Source organism: Montipora foliosa, chromosome 1 (assembly GCF_036669935.1).
Source record: "Montipora foliosa isolate CH-2021 chromosome 1, ASM3666993v2, whole genome shotgun sequence".
NCBI classification, from domain to species: domain Eukaryota; kingdom Metazoa; phylum Cnidaria; class Anthozoa; order Scleractinia; family Acroporidae; genus Montipora; species Montipora foliosa.
In genome coordinates this window covers 52,885,953-52,903,452 of record NC_090869.1, presented here as the reverse complement: position 1 = coordinate 52,903,452, position 17,500 = coordinate 52,885,953, and the positions used below count along the sequence as shown (strand labels likewise).

Below are 17,500 nucleotides of genomic sequence, written 5' to 3'. Positions count from 1 at the left end.
GTTTAGCCAAGCCTAAAAGCGGAGCTCCTTGGTTATTTATTCTTACTGACTGTAGGGTTTGTGAAAATAAAAGGTTGCGAATTGTCCGCGTTTTGATGTTTCCGGTTGCCGCTTTAATAATTAAATCTTTTTTTTTTTCCTTTCTTCTATAGAAAAATTCATTGCCTAACTAGTGAATTCCACGGTAAGTTTTACGCTAAAAACCGATATCACATGAATCAGGAAGCGACATCGGCTTTTCCAGTCAAATTTACTTTGTAATTCACCAGTTTGGCAATAATTTTTTTCTTGAACCGAATGAGCTTTAAAAGAAAACAAGCACACCTTCATCGAGCGAATGGAAAAGGAAAAAAAGCCATTTCAGAGTCAACTGGCAATAGCCAGCGAATAGGAATCGTGCTAAAATTAGAAGCCATAAAAACATCTTTGTCAGTTCAAGGTCAAAGAAGAGTTTTACTGCTGTACTTTATTCCACTTTATCTCTGAAAACAAGATCATTCACATTTTTATGTATTTCATTGAAACACGCCAGGTTGGCTTGGTACAAGAATTGGCAAAATACGGCAATGCAACCAAGAACTGAGGACGAACTTCAAACACGATCTCCTTCAACACTTAAAATTTAATAACGTTTGGGACGGTGCTTTAAACAAACTTCTGAAAACACAAGCTTGTGAGATTTCCCCTACATTTTACAAGTACTCATTGCGAATTCGTGTTTATAACATAAGGGCAAAACTGTCTTGTCACTGTCGAGGCACAACGAAAACCAGTTGGGCAAACGGATTAAAAAAACACTTGTTCGCTCGCATTTCATATTAGAGGAAAACAAACAAACAAATCAACTCTTTCTTTATGTCCAAAAGATTACAGATTAATTCCAGTTGACAATAAAAATTCGATTCTCATTCCTGAACAAAGGAAGAACCGATTAAACCAACTTTTAAAAATACGCATCCACTTTAAATAACGCATCCGTAAAGATAACAAACGGTTTAGTGCCCAAGGAAAGAATTTGTGTGCTAAGTATGAGCTATTACTGGTATTCTGTTTTGTCGTTCTCGTTCTCTTTCGCTCAATCCTTTCGTTTCTGTTCTAGACATAGGTCCTCCAGGCATCATGTAACCTTATTAGAGCTTCTAAAGATATGCCAAAAATTGCAATATAGAGAAAAAAGCAGCTCTAAGCAAATTAAAAATAAACACTCAGCTTTAAGTGACTTGAATAACTGCGTAGCCACCAGTGTGGAAGATATCATGATATGTCAAACTGGATTGAAACCAGCGAAAAATGCAGAAAGAAAACATCTTCCAAATCGTTATCCACCTGAACACGAAACGCTTTGACTGTGTGAGAACTTTCGTTTATATATAGTTTAGCCGTGTAGCCGCGTCGAGCCACAGAAAGCGCGCGAAAGATGAAGCCTCGCTTATATTCCGGTGAGTTAACCTGGATTGAGCCTGCAATCCAATCGAAAACCAGTACCTGGTCAGCAGTCAACTTTAAAAAAAAAGCTCACCTCGGTGAGCTCTAAGCTTGAGCCCGCGATATGGTCACTGATACTGGTCAGCGGATACCTTGTTTTGGCAGGTGTCAATTAATCAAAAGATGGATGTCCAATATCCGAGATGTATGCTGTAAACTAGCATGATACTGGTCACATTGGCATACATGGATGGGTGGACGGACGTTCATGACGTCATAGCTATAAAACCAAATTTTCTCGGATCGATGGGTTACCATATTTTCTTAACTATGGTGCTCCGCGCGCGTGGAGCTCCGCTATTAGACTAACTTGGTACCAAACGTTCCAGAATAACTTGAAATCTCGTTAAGAAAAAAGCTTAAATCCAGTAGTGCAGTCCTCAAAACTCAACAAAGGCTACAAGCAATAAATGGTTCTCAGAAAGTACAAACTTTCGTCATAATTCTACACTCGAGCTGAACAAAAAACTATCGAAAACGAAACAAGAAAACCCTAGTGATCGCTTCTCGAGAGAACAGACAAACAGCCGAAACTGTTCTGCGCCTGCCCCTTACGGCACTGAAAAAAGTACTGTACGTAGTACAATGGTACGATCAGGATACGAGATATTCAGGTAAAAATACAGGCAGGATACGGAGTTTTTGGCTGGAGAGGGGGGGATTGAGGAGATACGGGATATTTTTTAAAGTAGGAACGCATTGCCTACGTATGGTAGTGCAGTAACTTGACAGTGTTTTTTTTTTTTCCATAACTGTCGACTGAGCTGCGTTTTTTTTTCAGGAGATTCAAGTTGTCCTTGCGTGTCATGATATGTAGCTCTAATAGTACACGATATTGTTTTGGTATCGTAAATCATTACAGTGCCATGGTAGATATCTTTGCTAAATACCCCCTGAAAAGACATGTTCAGTATAATACTCCAGAGAGATTGAAGAAAATAAAAGAAAATCGAGAAACATTTGGCTTCAAGGCTGACATGTCGATCATTTACAACTTTTTTTTCACCACAAGCTTATTCTAAGACCATTATTCACTGAAGCTAAACCCTTTCTGGCAGGGTTAGTGTCTGGATGGGGGACGCCAAAATATGCGACTTGCTGTCAGGAATATATGACCCAGACCAAGATCTAGAAATAACGGGTTATTAGAAAATTGTGTTCCACATGATAACATCGTTCACGCAGCGTTGAAGCTTTTATAGCTCAGTGGATGGGTTGTTAGGGTTGGCAGCAATGTATATTTGCGTATCATCAGCGTAAACCATACAGTTTAAGTCATATTTCAGGATGACATCTTGAAGTGGCGCCCCAAAGATCGACCCTTGGGGCACACCGTATTCAACGTCTCGGGGCTGAGAAGATATTGCATCGCTAATAACAACTGATTGTGCACGTTTTGTGAGAAATGACCTGTGAAGCCAAAGTATGACAGTATACGTGATAACAGAATGTGGTAGTCGAGAGTATCAAACGCAGCCGACACTGAAATCAAGTAGGACACGTACCACTTCTTGATGGTCGTCGAGAGTTCTCAGAATGTCATTACTGACTTTCACTAGGGCGGATTCAGTCGAATGGTATAGACGGTACGTTGACTGTAGGGATGGAAACAAGTTGAAATCTTACAAGTAAGTATGCATTTGGTTAGCAACAATCTTCTCCATCACCTTACTAAGAAAAGCTATATTGGAGACAGGTCGGTAGCTCGAAAATAGGTTTTTACCCAGGTCATGTTTCTTCAATTTTGTTTTAACATGCGATATCCTCAGCAGGCTAGGGAATGTACCACTAGACAGTGATGACCTAACTATTTGACCTATCACAGTTATCGACAAATGAACATGCTTCTTTACCACTTGTGTCTGCATTGGGTCCAGAGAACAGGTTTTTGATGACATAGAGATGATGAGCTTTTTAATAGCATTGTTGCCAGGTAGATGAAACTCACGAATTATAAGTTGGCTGGATGGCAGACTAGTTGACATGTCATCAGGTGTTCGCCTAGTTGGATTTAGGTTTCCAATATCATTCATGTCCTGGTAGAATAATATTTTTGTTGGTTTTAATCAGTCAACTAATTGGTCTGACAGGAAGCACTCGTAAGCTGTTGTTTATTTTATTTTTATTTTAGCTGAAAATTCCAGAATAGATAACTGAGTTGAGAAGAAGCAGCTCTCCGTCTTTTGCTCATTGCTCAGGTGTGCAGTAAGGCTCATTTAATCTGAATGTTTGCCAGTGTTTTCGGCCGTTAAGCACGTATGAAGTGCGTGAAATGTTGCACTTGATGATATCGTGAGAGGTTTAGCGTGAGGAGATTTGCCCTTACAACTGCAGCCTATCGGTCCATTGGCCCGTTCCTGGTTTAGAAGAGAGCGGGGCCCAATGAAACGAATCAGGTTTCAGTTTTTTTAGCTCGTGTCACAGCTTATCCTCATCCAACGATAAACTTTAGGCCATTTTACATTTGTTTGTACAGCACCCTGCCTGTCACTTGAATGGTAGCGAGGCTGCCACTAGGCTTTTCATAGTTTCATTTACGTAAAAGCAAAAAAGTCTAATTCAAAGCACGGTCAGCGATAGCCTCCTTTCCATTCACAGAGTCGGTAACTCAGCCTCAACTGCGAAATGAAACACAATTAACGAAACGACGCAACTGAACAACAATTGTAAAGAATTCCGACTGGCCGGAGGCAAACCAGTCGGCTATTTACAAGTGCAGCTGGTAAGTTGAACCAGGAACTAACAGGATTAAATTCAACGTGTGATCAGAGCGGGTCTTGAACCCGGGATCTCCGGAACTGAAGGCAAGCGGCCATACACGCTGGGCCACACTTCCTCGTCAGTGTAGAGATCCATCATTGAATTTTAATCTAGATTTTTAACCTGTTATATTTAGCTGCACATGTTTTTTTAGGATAATAAACAATTCTTCCATGAACGCGCTTTGGATATGAGATGGTAAATAGCCAAAGAGACGCATAGCACCGAGTTGGCTATAACCAGTCTCATATTCAATAAGAGCGAGTGGAATGATTGTTCTATTAAATTTCTTCAAATTCTGAGCCTGCCAGACGTTTTGTCGTGGGAAATTTCGCATCCCGCATTTATTTTTTTAGCTTGGCCACACTTGACTCAATCAGTTTCCATATTAGGTCATACGGTGTATGAGCTGATAACCGAGATTGAGTGAACCAATCAGAAAGCTAGAAACGCAATATCCGAGGTCGAAAATTTAACAAATAAGATTATTACAGATGATGATGATGATTATTAACCAACCGCACAACGGTGTCTCAGTTGGTTGACCATCGGGCTGCCATGCGGTAGGTGGTGAGTTCCATTCCGGCCGCTGACCAACGCTTATTTTAACACCAACCGGTCTTAAAATAACTTAGGAGAAAGCACAGCCTTTGTAATAACATCCACAAATGGTAAGACTTTCAAGTCTTCTCGGACAACGACTATAAACCGTAGGCCCCGTCTCAAAACCCTTTACTGTTCACAACCCAGAGGGACGTAGAAGAACCCACACACTGTTCGTATACGTAAAGAGTAGGGCATGGAGTTCCCGATGTTGTGGTCAGGCCTCATTTCATTCATTTATGTGCTGGGTGAGATCGCTAATGGATTGATAGCGGCTGCCACCGGCGCCTGTATATGCTGATGTCCAATCTCACCCATAGATCACTTGCTTGTAAAGAGTATTTGAATATGTCAATAGAAAATGCGCTATATAAATTCATTAGCATTACCAAATTCATTATTATTATTATTATTATTATTATTATTATTATTATTATTATTATTATTATTATTATTATTATTATTTATTAAATTCTCAACCTCGGATAATGCAATTCTCGTGCTCTGATTGGTTCACTCAATCTCGGTCATCAGTTCATATACCTTAGTTTGACCTTATATGGTAAATGATTGCGCTTAGCGTTGCTAAAGTAAAAACGTTTACGCCAGAAAGCGAAATTTCTTTCGGTATAAAGCAAAAGAAAAACGTTTTTGTGGAAAGTTTGGATCACTTTCGAAGCTTAGAGATACGCGAAAAGGTAAGAAATGTTTTTGTGATGAGCCTGCGTCTGTCTGACCACGAGGTATTACGCAACATCGCATCTTCATCAACTTTTTTCGATTTCGCTAGGATTTTCTCTCTTTTTTCGCTCGTATTTCGTACTTCCAAACTTTTGGAGTTTAAGGAATTTAATAAAACAATTATTCCATTCGCGCTTGTTGGATATGAGACTGGTTATAGCCAACTCGGCGCTACGCGCCTCGTTGGCTATTTACCATCTCATATCCAACGCGCGCTCATGGAATAATTGTTAATTAGTCGTGTTCAACGTCGAATATTTAAGCTTGATTTAGTCATCTTTTCGGGAATTCGCTTCAGTTCAGTTGAAGTTAAGAAGTACGCGAAGGGCAGCCGATCAGTTGTCCATAACTTTTTAAGGCAAGCTAAGCTACAGTGCAGTTTCCATTACTATTTTTCCTTCGGTTGTCCAGTCCCGGATCCGAAACGAATGTAAGTGTGATTTCTTTCTGTCGACTTCTTCGTTTTAAGTTGGCTCGCTTTAGTCAGGTCATTTTGTTCTTTTTCATTTTAGTTAATTACGTTTCGATTACATTATACTTTCTTTTCGAGTTTCGCTCTTTGAATCTCTACCATGCAGATAACCGCCACTGATTAATAAACTGTCATCAATGTTACAACGATTTTAAAAGCCTGGAGATGCTGCAGCCATTGATTCTTTTGTGAAAGTCACATACAACAACAGGTTTTTTTTTAAAACAATACATTTGATTGGCAGAGTAGTCCAGGCAACTACGTTTCCTTCTCTTTGTGCAACCCTAACCCTAACCCTAACTTTCCTTAACGTACCATGGAATTTTATGAATAATCACGGTCACTGTGGTCGGACGAGGCGTACGGTCTACAAAGTTTTTGAATTTATCTCCTGAGAGAAGGTAGTAACAGATTGAGTTTGTTCACAACGCATTAAAAGAAAAAGAGTTGAGACTGTGAAACCAGAGCCAGAAATACCGAAAAATTCCGAAAATAAGCCCGTCCACGTATAAGCCCCTCCAAATATAAACTCCCCAAAAGAGGTAACTCAAAAAACCCTCCGTTAAATCGCCCCTCCAAATATAAGCTCCCCGGAGAGCTTGTACTTGGAAACTGAATTGCCCTCAAATACAACGTAAAAGAAAGCAAAAACGGTAAATTTACTTCCAACTACTGAGGCTAGCCCAATCGATTCGGATACACAAATTTCCCTCCGTAGATAAGCCCTCCAAAAATAATCCCCTCGAAAAAGACCCTTGAAAAATAAAAGCCCCGGGGCTTATTTTCGGAATTTTACGGTATATAAACGGCTTTCTCAATGCGCGCAAAATCCACAACTTTTGAAGAGGAATATTGAAGCTACACTATGAAGTCAGATTTTGGTCCAAAAACCAAGTTTCTTTCTATTAGCTTCCCACTTTGAAAATATCAACTGACAATGTGTCTTGACTTCGTAAATGACCGTAGCTCCATTTAATATTGAGTAGGGCCTAATTACAAAATGTGAGTAGAAGGTGACCATGATGACATTTTACTCCCTTTTATAGACGTAGAAATGCAATGTCAACGAAACAGTTTTCCTCTTTTGATGCTGTGTTCTGTTGGTGGCTTTGCCAGTCAGCGCTCGATGTGGTAAGTCTTAACTAAGTAGATTAATTATTTTACGAAGTTATAAGGAGACAAAATAGTACTTTTTTTATCGGATCAACATAATACAACCAATATGCTATCACTAACTAAACATCCGAAAACTGAGGAAGTTTTTGCTATGGCAATGGTTAGACTTAGTCCACGCGATTGGTTCTGCAATGTATTTCTGAATGTTCGCATGATAGTGAGTGGAGGTTAGTAAAGGGAAACAACTTTAAATAACAACAATGCAAAATTTTAGGACGGGTATCTTTTTCTTTACTTTATGAAACCATCGATTGCTTCAAGGACACCTCCAATCGAGCCATCCAAACATTGGAAGGAAAAGATTCTATTCTCGATGGATCTTATGGTGGTCGCAAGAACCCCATTGCGAAGTGCGCTGTGGCTGCCTTGCGAAAAGGATACAAGATGTTTGCAGTTCAAAATGGAGGATGGTGCGCATCCAGTGCTACAGCGTACCAGACCTTTGATAAATACGGAAGATCTGCAACCTGTGGGCCTGAAGGCGAGGGCGGACCATGGGCCAATCAGGTATACTACATCACAGGTGAGTGTTTTAAAATGGCATCCGTTTGGCAACTATAAATGCGAGGACTGCAGGCTAAGATACAAACTATTGGAGCGAACTGTACTCTTTGTGATAGCCTCCAGGTATATGATGAGTCGTTTCTGGCGGACATCTTGGGCATGCTTTTGTGAATTTCGAGTAAAGCTCATTGGCCTTCAGTCGAAAACAGTCTGCAGTCAATTACAAGTTGCATGATAGTTCAGGTAATTCAGGTCGCCATGCGATGATCATGATTTCATGTCAATGAAATGTCTATCAAATGTGCAAAAATTAAAAACGAAGTGTTTTATTGTGGACAAAGGACTAATGAACTAGAGTCAGAGAAGGACTAGCGTGTACTTTATCTTTGTAAAACATCCGGGGGGAGTACTAAAAAAGTTTAATACGGGGAGGCTCTGCTTCCCTTACCCTTTTATATACCATTTTGGCAGAAAAGATACCCCTTTCGTATACTTTCCATTGGAAAATAATGAAAGGCCCTTTTAAATACCTAAATGACAGATTTCCCTACCATTTCATATCCTTAGACTCGTGAAATCCCTGCCCTTTCATAGACCTAAAACGTAGCCTGCGTAACAAGCGTTCCTGTTCGTCAGAAGAGCTCCGAAACGATTTCTGGAAACTGTTCGCGCGAAAGTTGGGGCAAGAGACTGAGGGAACGCTTGAAAGAAGACCCCTATATTTGAAAAACCCTTTCGCCCTGGAACGGGGGCTTCTGATTGGTGCGGCACAGTCGAAATGATTGACAGGTGACAAATTTTTGACCAAATGTTCCTTGTTAGTTCTAGCGTGACCAAGACAATGGCGGAAGATGTGTAAGGTTTTGAATCATGTGCTGAAGTTGACCGAACCCGGGGGGGGGACTCTCATATGAAACAGACGGGGATGCTCGTCGTCTCGCTTAGGGGTGTAAATTTTGGATTTTGGTCTCGCTTAGGGTGTTCCGGGCAAAACGCCAATATTTTATGCCACCAAGGTCTCGTTTAGGGTTCTGCGAAGTAACACAGAATTACGCGAAGAGAAACAGAAGTCAAATTTCCTTTTAAATTTTCTTTTTAGATAAAAGCATTCGATGATTATGCCTTTTTATCATTAAAACTCATTGCGTGTCGTATTTTTGTGTTTTTAAACGGTCTCTTTTAGGGGTCAAAATTTGCTTAAGCCACGCCTAGATTGGTCTCCTTTAGGGGTTAAATTCAAAATTTCCGACGAGCATCCCCGTCTGTTTCATATGGGAGTCCCCCCCCCCCCCCCCCGGGTGACCGAATCGGTTCTCAGTTTTACATTGAAAAGGGAACAAGAACTGTCAATTCGCCATCTCTTTAACTCTATAGATGTAATGGCCGTTTTGCCAACAGAATTCGGAAAAATCTTAATTCTTCAGATGTTTGTCATGATGTGCGGAGTTCGAAATTAAAAAAAAAACGCCGCACAGACTTCTCGAGTATCGTCGTGATTTTTCCATTTCCCGGTGTAGCAAATCGAACCCAATCGAACTCAATGGAACACAATCGAACCCAATCCGTGGATTGAGTTCGATTGAGTTCAGCAATCGAACCAAATCGTACTCATACAAAAAAAAATATGGGCAATCGAACCCAATCGAACGTTCGATTTCCGAACTCTTGATTTAAAAAAAAAAAAAAAAAAACTGGTGTTCGAGTTGCTGAAATCAATCACAGGTTTTTGAAGGCTCGAATTGTTTCAGTATAAACGTGTGTATTTTGTAACCGCAAACATCTCGGAGAAATGGCTTCAGATGCTATGTGGGTTGTACACGTTAAATGCGTTGTTAAAGGCTATCAAGAGTGCCGATTTGATGTGAAGGAGGGAGAAGAATTTAAAGTATCAAAGAAAATAGGAGAGAACGGCCGTGCTTTTCGTGTTGAAAATGAGCGCGGACAATTGGGTTACCTTCAACGTAATTGGTTGCGACCCTGTGGCCTGTTAATGCTTCGATTACTTGGTATTTGAAGAAGTTGTAAGTAGAATTCACCACTTCAAGAAATTTACCGCAAGAAACCTTGTGCTACCCTTGGGGAAAGCAGAGAATGCAAAACTAATACATAATTTTCGCCTTTAGTAGAGTCTATGGAGCACCATTCGATGATCCTAAAGGCCGCTGGAGGAAAGGAGGTGGGATCAATGTCCCATGCCAGTTATCCTTAAGTTTACAACTCGCCGAACCGAAGCAGCAAATGTAAAAGAACACGTGGGGCAGACTGGCATAAATGTGGGAATTTTAGCTAAGATGGAAAACGTTTCGCTAAGGTGGCAACAAGCTCGGGGAAACATGCATACGCGAGCGCCACGGATACCCACGCCAAGAGAAGATGATTTACTGGACTAAACTGCAGCTGTAGTTTGCATTGTTGTTATTCAAATTAGACTGATCACAATTGTAATAAAGCCTTTTAATATTGCTATACTTTTATCCACTGTTGTTGGTTTAAAAGTATTGTGGGAAAGCAACCGACCCCAGGAACATAACCGGGAGAATAACCAAACTTTTCACACTTACGTCACGTAATTAAATTCCACGAATTCCTCTACCTTCAACACACAGGAAATGTCGTAATGTATACATTTTTAACGAGAAAAAGAAACAAAAAACCGATCGGCTAAAATATCTACAGCTAGAGTTCTGGGTTACTTTTCTGCTCCTCCTCCAACCTCTTGGGGTGTCCCACTCTCCTTGGAGTACTGACCCGGTTTGTAACTACCTGTCTTGCGCCTTTAGCTTCCTTGAAATGATGGACATTACTAGAAGAGTAATTAGACTTATGGAAATAATACACAAAGGACGGATTAAAAAGGTTGTCGAGGAACATGAAGTTACTTGGCCCACTAATCTACAGCAAGAAATTGTCGAAGGTATGAAAACTGCCGAAAAAGAGGTGTTAAAGACGATGGAGGGAATATATCGGCATGATTCCAGAATTACGGGCAGCTAATGTGGTGTTCCAAAATCAGCGAACAGGGGACTTAACGATGCTTAACTCTGCCACCACTGCATTTGTGTCAGAAACATCAATTTTCCCCAATGAACAGAATATAGCAAAGTTCGAAGAACTTTTTGACCATAATAATGATATTTTATTGGCCGGGTAATCTACAGAAAGACCGCACTACAACCGTTGAACAAATTGCAGAAATAATTGCAGACGCACAAGGGACAGAGAAGGAAGAGGAAGAACTAGACGAAGGTGACCCACGAAATTGCGAGCTTTATAAAGTCGGAACTTGCAAATATCTACAGCGAGAATTTGTCGAACCTGCAATGACTCACTGGATAGGTTGCGAGTTTCCAAATTGTGGCAAATGGTGGCATGAACTATGTTTGGGTATTAAATTTCAAAACGACGAGGAAAGAGATCGATATGCTTTCATTTGCCCAAAGCACAACTGCGATCCAGTTGAAATATTCAGTACTGAAAAGCCAAAGGCAAGAAGAGAAGACAAATCGATTCTCTGTGGTAGCGGTGAAGCCTTCGTAAAAACTGGTGGCCAACAGAAGGAAACGCAGAAACAACATATGCATAGAAATAAGGAGCAATATGTAGAATATAAAGGTGAACTGCACCACATTTCAAACTTTCTATCTCTTCAAATAGGCAAAGCATATGTGCCATCAAGTGGACGTCTTTCTAGGTGGTTATCGACGTCTGGATGCGAGTTCTTCGATTCTCTCGAAAGTCGTTTAAATACAGACAAAGCAGAATTTCCCTTGAGAAATTTCATTGCACTCTTCGTTCCAGGCATTGGATTGACCGTAAGCAAAGTTACCCTTATTATCCGTACGCTGAAGGCATCGACCTCGTTCCCAATACTACATGTAGACAAAGACAGTCTTCCTTTATCTGCGAGTGCGGCTTATACGCCAATTGATTGAGTTCGATTGTGTTCGGTTGCCGAACTCAATCGAACACAATCTAATGGATTGAGTACGATAAGGTTCGATTTGTTCGATTGAGTTCGATTGGTTCGGAAATCGTACTCACACAGATTTCAGTGTTCGATTTCGTTCGATTGCCGAACTCAATCGACGGATTGGGTTCAATTGAGTTCGATCGAGTTCGATTTCCGAACGTTCGATTTGCAAACCCGGGTCCATTTCAAAGCATCATACGTGATAAAGTAAGTGGTTGAGGTAAATTCTATGGGAATGACAGCCTGTGACTGAAATGACAATCTGGACTGCTCGGACGATAGTCATTAAGAAAAATTCAGAATTATTTACCCATCAGCTGTGGACAATTAAGCGTTTCCATAATTCACCAAAAGCAAAAGATTCGTTATCTAACAAAACTTTGGCAGGGCTTATTCTTGACGAAAAGTTTGGACTGGACTGAAGTAAGCGTTTCGTTCGCTTGCAAAAGATACTTTATATTTACGAGGATGAATTAATAAAATGACTCCGAACTATCAGAATCCATATGTTTCAGGATCAAGGAAATAAACTGTATTCGTCAAATCGTTCTCTGCTTACCTTGCCTAATGTAAGCTTGAGTCCTATGTCATGGATTGAGACAAGATGAAGATAATTACGGAGCTCTCCTTTTAAATGTTCTCTTATTGTGAGAAGAAAGCGACTCCTTTGTTCAGTCATGCAATTTTTTAAAGCACTTTTACTTGCTATTTCAGCTACGATTTCGTGACGATTTGACCAAAAACGTACTGTGGAATATTAAACTAGCGAGGACGTTTTCCTGTAATTTCCAGGAGATTTAGTACGATTCATTTCGTCGACCACTCTTCACCTAGATATCCAGCAAGTCGCACTGAAATCGTCACTAGTTTTAAACTAAAACCTCATAAATAGTTTCATGGTCAGCTTTTGTGGAGTTTTGCATTTAACGGCCTTACAACCTATCAAACTCTGTACGAGTTATGTTCCTAAATTTCGTGTTTTACGAGCGCGAGGGTTGGTTACACGTTCTGAAAATTGGCTGTTTGTTTTGACAGCTCCTTTCTAACCGCTCTGCAAATATCAGCTAGAATTTGTCCGTAAGTTTCTTTTGTTTTCGATGGTTTAAATAAATTCTCATAAGAAACATAACCAGCCGTACCCGGCTGAGAAGCGTAAAAATCACACTGGTAAATTCTGCATTGATCGCTTGATCGATTGATCGGTTTGTTTTGACGGAAGTCAACTTGTGCTAACATGGTTATCTGTTATTGGCTAATTTGTTAATAAGACCACAATCAGCGTTTGTCAAGTCAACCATTAAAAGGTGGGCGTTTTTCAAAAATAGGGTGTGTTCTTGCAAGCGTTCCCTCAGTCTCTTGCCCCAACTTTCGCGCGGCCACTTTCCGGAAAACCGTTTCGAAGCTCATCTGTCCAGCAGGAACACTTGCTACGCAGGCTACCTGAAGCGTGAAAAAGGTATCCCTCTAGGGCTCCCTCGGGGCTAAAAAGGTTAAGAATATAATCGTGAAGATTATTCTGTTCTGATTCGACAAGGGCTGAAAAATTATAATTTCCAAGTTGTACTATGTGCTGTCTCAACAAAGTTACTATACTAAATAAAGGCACGCGACAAAGACGGGCCGTAAACAACATATAGGTGACCGTGAGGAATTTTTATACTCTTAATACCAGCGACGTGCAAGATTTAAGAAAGCAGGTAACAGATTATAGTACAAAAAAACAGTACTCAAGCTGGATTAAAAGTCTTTCATAGCTGAACGGAAATTTGTAAGTCCTTCCTTTAGAATCGATCTAGCAATTTCTGTCGAATTTATAATAAAAAATCACTTTATCTTCTCTCACAATTCCTAATTAATAAATACGCGTCCTATTTTGAGAACGTTTACCTTGGATAGTTATAGCGGTTACTATGCATAAGTGGATTTATGTTGAATAACAATGACAAAACTTGAATATCTTTCATGAACAGACGAATTTGCTTGGCTTTTTTCGCTGATATTGCCGTCGTAGATCTTGTGCTACAGTTTCCTAAAATCGTAGAGGAAAATAATTAATCTTTTGAGTGACTTTCCATCTCTGCAGATTTTGAAACCATCGGCTGCTTCAAAGACACCTCTAATCGAGCCATTCAAACAGTGGAAGGAAGAGATTCTATTCTCGATGGATCGTTATGGTACTCGAAAGAACCCCATTGCAAAGTGGGCCGTGGCTGCAATGCGAAAAGGATACAAGACGTTTGCTGTTCAAGATGACGATGGTGCACAGTCCATTGCTACAGTGTATCAGACTTTTGACAAGTACGGCAGATCTGCAGCCTGTGGGTCTGACGGTGAAGGCGAACGATAGGCAAACCAGGTCTACCTAACTAGCAGCTAATGAACTGAATGGTGTTATGCAACAACACTGGTAACTGATTGCTAAAGAAATAAAAACCTCTTCTGCGAACGGGTTGTTTTTTAAACATTTTTTTTTTGCTTTCGCTGCTATGGGACTAGCTAACTTTTCCTCGATCACAATTAAACTTTTTTAGTTCATTGTCACTGACGAATCATTTAGGGTGTGAACCATGACAATTCTCTTTTTCCTGCTGAGTTAAAGTACTTTTGATTTGTGGGTATTAGGACTGCCATGATTTTTTGTTTCTATTTTACCTTTAAATTGACGAGGACGCTAAAGAAAGGCAAATCCAATCGATTTCAGAATTGCTAAATCGCACCTTATGTTGGCCAATTTCTCTTTGAGCCCTTTTGTCATCTTATGAGAAATGGTTTCCTTAAAATGGGGAAGTCCAGAATTCACTTGCACCTTCCCATAATGCAATCCGCTTTGGCGGGGTTATTTACATAAGAAACAATCGAAGTTACTTACTCTTGGGACTGAATTTTTATTTGGCAGTCCCTTGATGTCTTATTCACTTATCCATTCCACCATAATGGGATTTCTCTGGGATTTTTTAATCTCTTCCCTTGCAGCTAGGAGTTCCAGATAGTGAGTGTATTTTTCACTGCCCAAATTTCATAAAAATGAAAGATACATATCAGTGGAGAGATGGTGGCAACTCTTGTTTAGCGAGCAAAATGTTCATTGCAGAAGGAGACCGACATGCAGTACTGCGTGAATAAAGAACAGAAATATAAAGGTCAGTCAAGCTTTTCCGCACTCGGATAAAAACACGAAACTGCGTCCATTTCTAAAAAGTCCCGAAAACTTTTTGAGCTCGGAAAGCCATTTGTGAAACTGCCATTAAGGAGTTCGTCTTTTAGTATGTTTTTACGATAGCTAAAAACCAAATGATTGACCTTCTTAAGGTTCAAAGGGAATGGTGATACCGAAAAAATCTCGGGACTTTCGAGATACGGGTCCCCGAACCCGAATGAGAATGGAACAATGACCCCTAATAAAGTCAGGTAAAGTCACAGCTTACGAGCCAGAAGGCTCATTAGGGCGGCGCGTATCTCCGGTTTCCGTAGCATGAAGCGACTAGGAGTATTTATACTCCCCCTGGATGGGATGCTAGTCCATCGTAGAGTTACCCCCAGCATTTCGCCGGTACCCATTTAAACACCTGGGTGGAGAGAGGCACCGTGAGAGTAAAGTGTCTTGCCCAAGAACACAACACATTTCCCAGTCAGGACCTGTCACGTAATTATTATTATTATTTTTTTGTCACCAGTTTGTAGATAGTTTTAGCCACTCGTCTTATTCGTTAGTGTGAGTGTTAACTATCTATTGTACGATTCCCTAGTGTATTATGCATTATCTGATTTAGTGTTATAGAACTTCTTTTAAGTGTTGTAATAGACCCCTTGCATAAATGGCAAGGTACATCCTAAGCCTCACATTCATGTTAAAAATCCTTTGTCTAGAAACATAAGTACGAGGCTAAGGATGTACAAAGTATTGTTATTCAAATTTAGGCGCCATACAAGCAAAGGGTCTTTGTAGTCATCTAAAAAAACCATGTTTTGTCGTAATTTAAATAAATTAGTTTAACTATATATGGATGTAAAAAGTCGTGGGCGTGGGTTGGTTGTTGAAGTGGTGCAAGGTTTGTTGACAAGAGGGAAGGCCAATTTTAGAAGAAAGTGGAGGGCAGAAACGCTCAATCAGTCAATGCTGAAAGTCTTTAGCAGACCTCAACCGTACATCAAGACAAAACCCCGTTGTCTACGGTGGAGGAAAGAGCGAGGAGAATATTACTGTACCGCTCTTTAATGAAAAGGAAAACGGAAAAGCTGAGCGCCGGAGTTGACAAAAGAGGAACAGGAAAAATAAAGTCCGAGAAAGATGGAAGGCGCCGGAGAGCAAAAGCAGAAGCGGACCGAGAAGCAGTTGGTTTAAAGCTGCATTGCTCGCTGAGGTTTGTTGGTTTGTGGGTTAGTCGGTTTGTTGGTTTGTTGGTTAGTAGCTTTTTGGAGTGAAAGCGAAGAACTGAACTGAACTGTTTAATATTGTAAATATTAAAAGTAAAGTATTTAGTTTATTTTAATTAGTGTTGTCATTTAAATATATATAAAGCATAAAGACAATCTAAGCAAGATTACTTAATTTAGAGATGGTCACTGTACTAACTGTTATACTTGTTGTTAACTTATATCTTTTATTAAAAGTCGTACGGGTTTTGTTAAAATTCATACTGTGTTGCGGGTTTGTGCGAAGGGGTGTGAAGTGCGTTGTCTTACACTTAGTTTTATCCCGTTCGCTCCTCGCAATCTTGTGAGATAGACCCAGGGGATCGCGAACCGTCACAGGACCCCAACCCCGACCACTCGATTCGGAGTCGTGCGCACTAACCATGAGGCCACCGCGCCTCCCACAATGACCCCTAATGGTTGTTTCAAAATTGCGGAACGTCAGGGCCCGGTTGTTCGAAAGCCGATTAACTTAATCTAGGATTAGTGTAAGCTTTTGTTCATTTTTTTTAACTTTTTGGTAAAAATTTCTTTTGTTCATTTTTGTTTTTCAAGATTAACTTCTTCTAATGTAAGGTTTTGCCGAAAATCAGCGTTAAACAGCATTTGGGAGTAGAGAAATAAACTTCTGTGTTAATTTTTAATCTGGGATTAGCGTTAACAGGATTTTGAACAACCGGGCCCAGGTCAAAATCACGAGGTAAATCAAACTTCCATAATTAAATTCCGAAAATTTTCTGATCCATGCCAGAAGGAGGATGACTTCATGGTCATAGCTCTATGCCCAAGTTTCCTGAAGATTGCCTTGAACATGGTGTACATACAGACATACAAACTTTATTTTAGCTCGGATTTTCGGCAGAGTAGAACTATTAAATACACATTGTAAATGCATGTCCTGCATTACTAAGTTAAATGATCAGTCAAGTATGATGATTATCCGGTCTTTCGAATCTTGTTGGGAACTCCAAAACAGTTTACCATACTCTTCCAAACATTATCCCTGCAGTGGACAAGAACATGTTCGTTTATGAGCCATGCATAAGCCGAGCATGGGATAAACTGAATGACCAGCATTGCTATTTACTAACTTTTAACGATATTTCCCTGCGTTTGATTGGTTTATATTCTTTTACGCGTAAATCGTATCCGCGGTTACTTTTCCCCTGAAAATTAAAAACTTGCTTCGTAATGTGAGAAAGAAATCAATGATGTGATAAATACTTCTCCTTGGCTTTTTAAAGAGATCTGAGAGTTTTGAATAAGCAATAAAATCTCTATCGAATTCGGTTTTACGTATGATTTTAAGAACAACGATCTTAAAATTTTCTGAAGCTGTTGGCTCAAGTCTTCGATCGTTATGACTCTCCTCCCTA

At 40.1% G+C, this 17,500-nt stretch overlaps 1 protein-coding gene and 1 pseudogene across 3 annotated transcripts in view; one reads left to right on the top strand and one right to left on the bottom strand.

Annotated features, from left to right (window-relative positions):
- The window catches only part of LOC137971185 (uncharacterized), a 225,030-nt pseudogene that overhangs the window by 160,340 nt on the left and 47,190 nt on the right, over positions 1-17,500 (top strand).
- LOC138000916 (histamine H2 receptor-like) overlaps positions 1-17,500 on the bottom strand; it is a 51,187-nt gene that overhangs the window by 26,981 nt on the left and 6,706 nt on the right. Inside the window, exon 1 of one of the 3 annotated variants that reach the window (XM_068847598.1) lies at positions 14,581-14,758. The exons of 1 other annotated variant lie outside the window; for it this stretch is intronic. The gene's annotated coding sequence lies outside the window, so the exon portion shown is untranslated. Of the gene's footprint in view, positions 1-14,580; positions 14,759-16,766 lie in introns of those variants that run through there. One more of the 3 variants, XM_068847585.1, reaches the window with a different exon arrangement.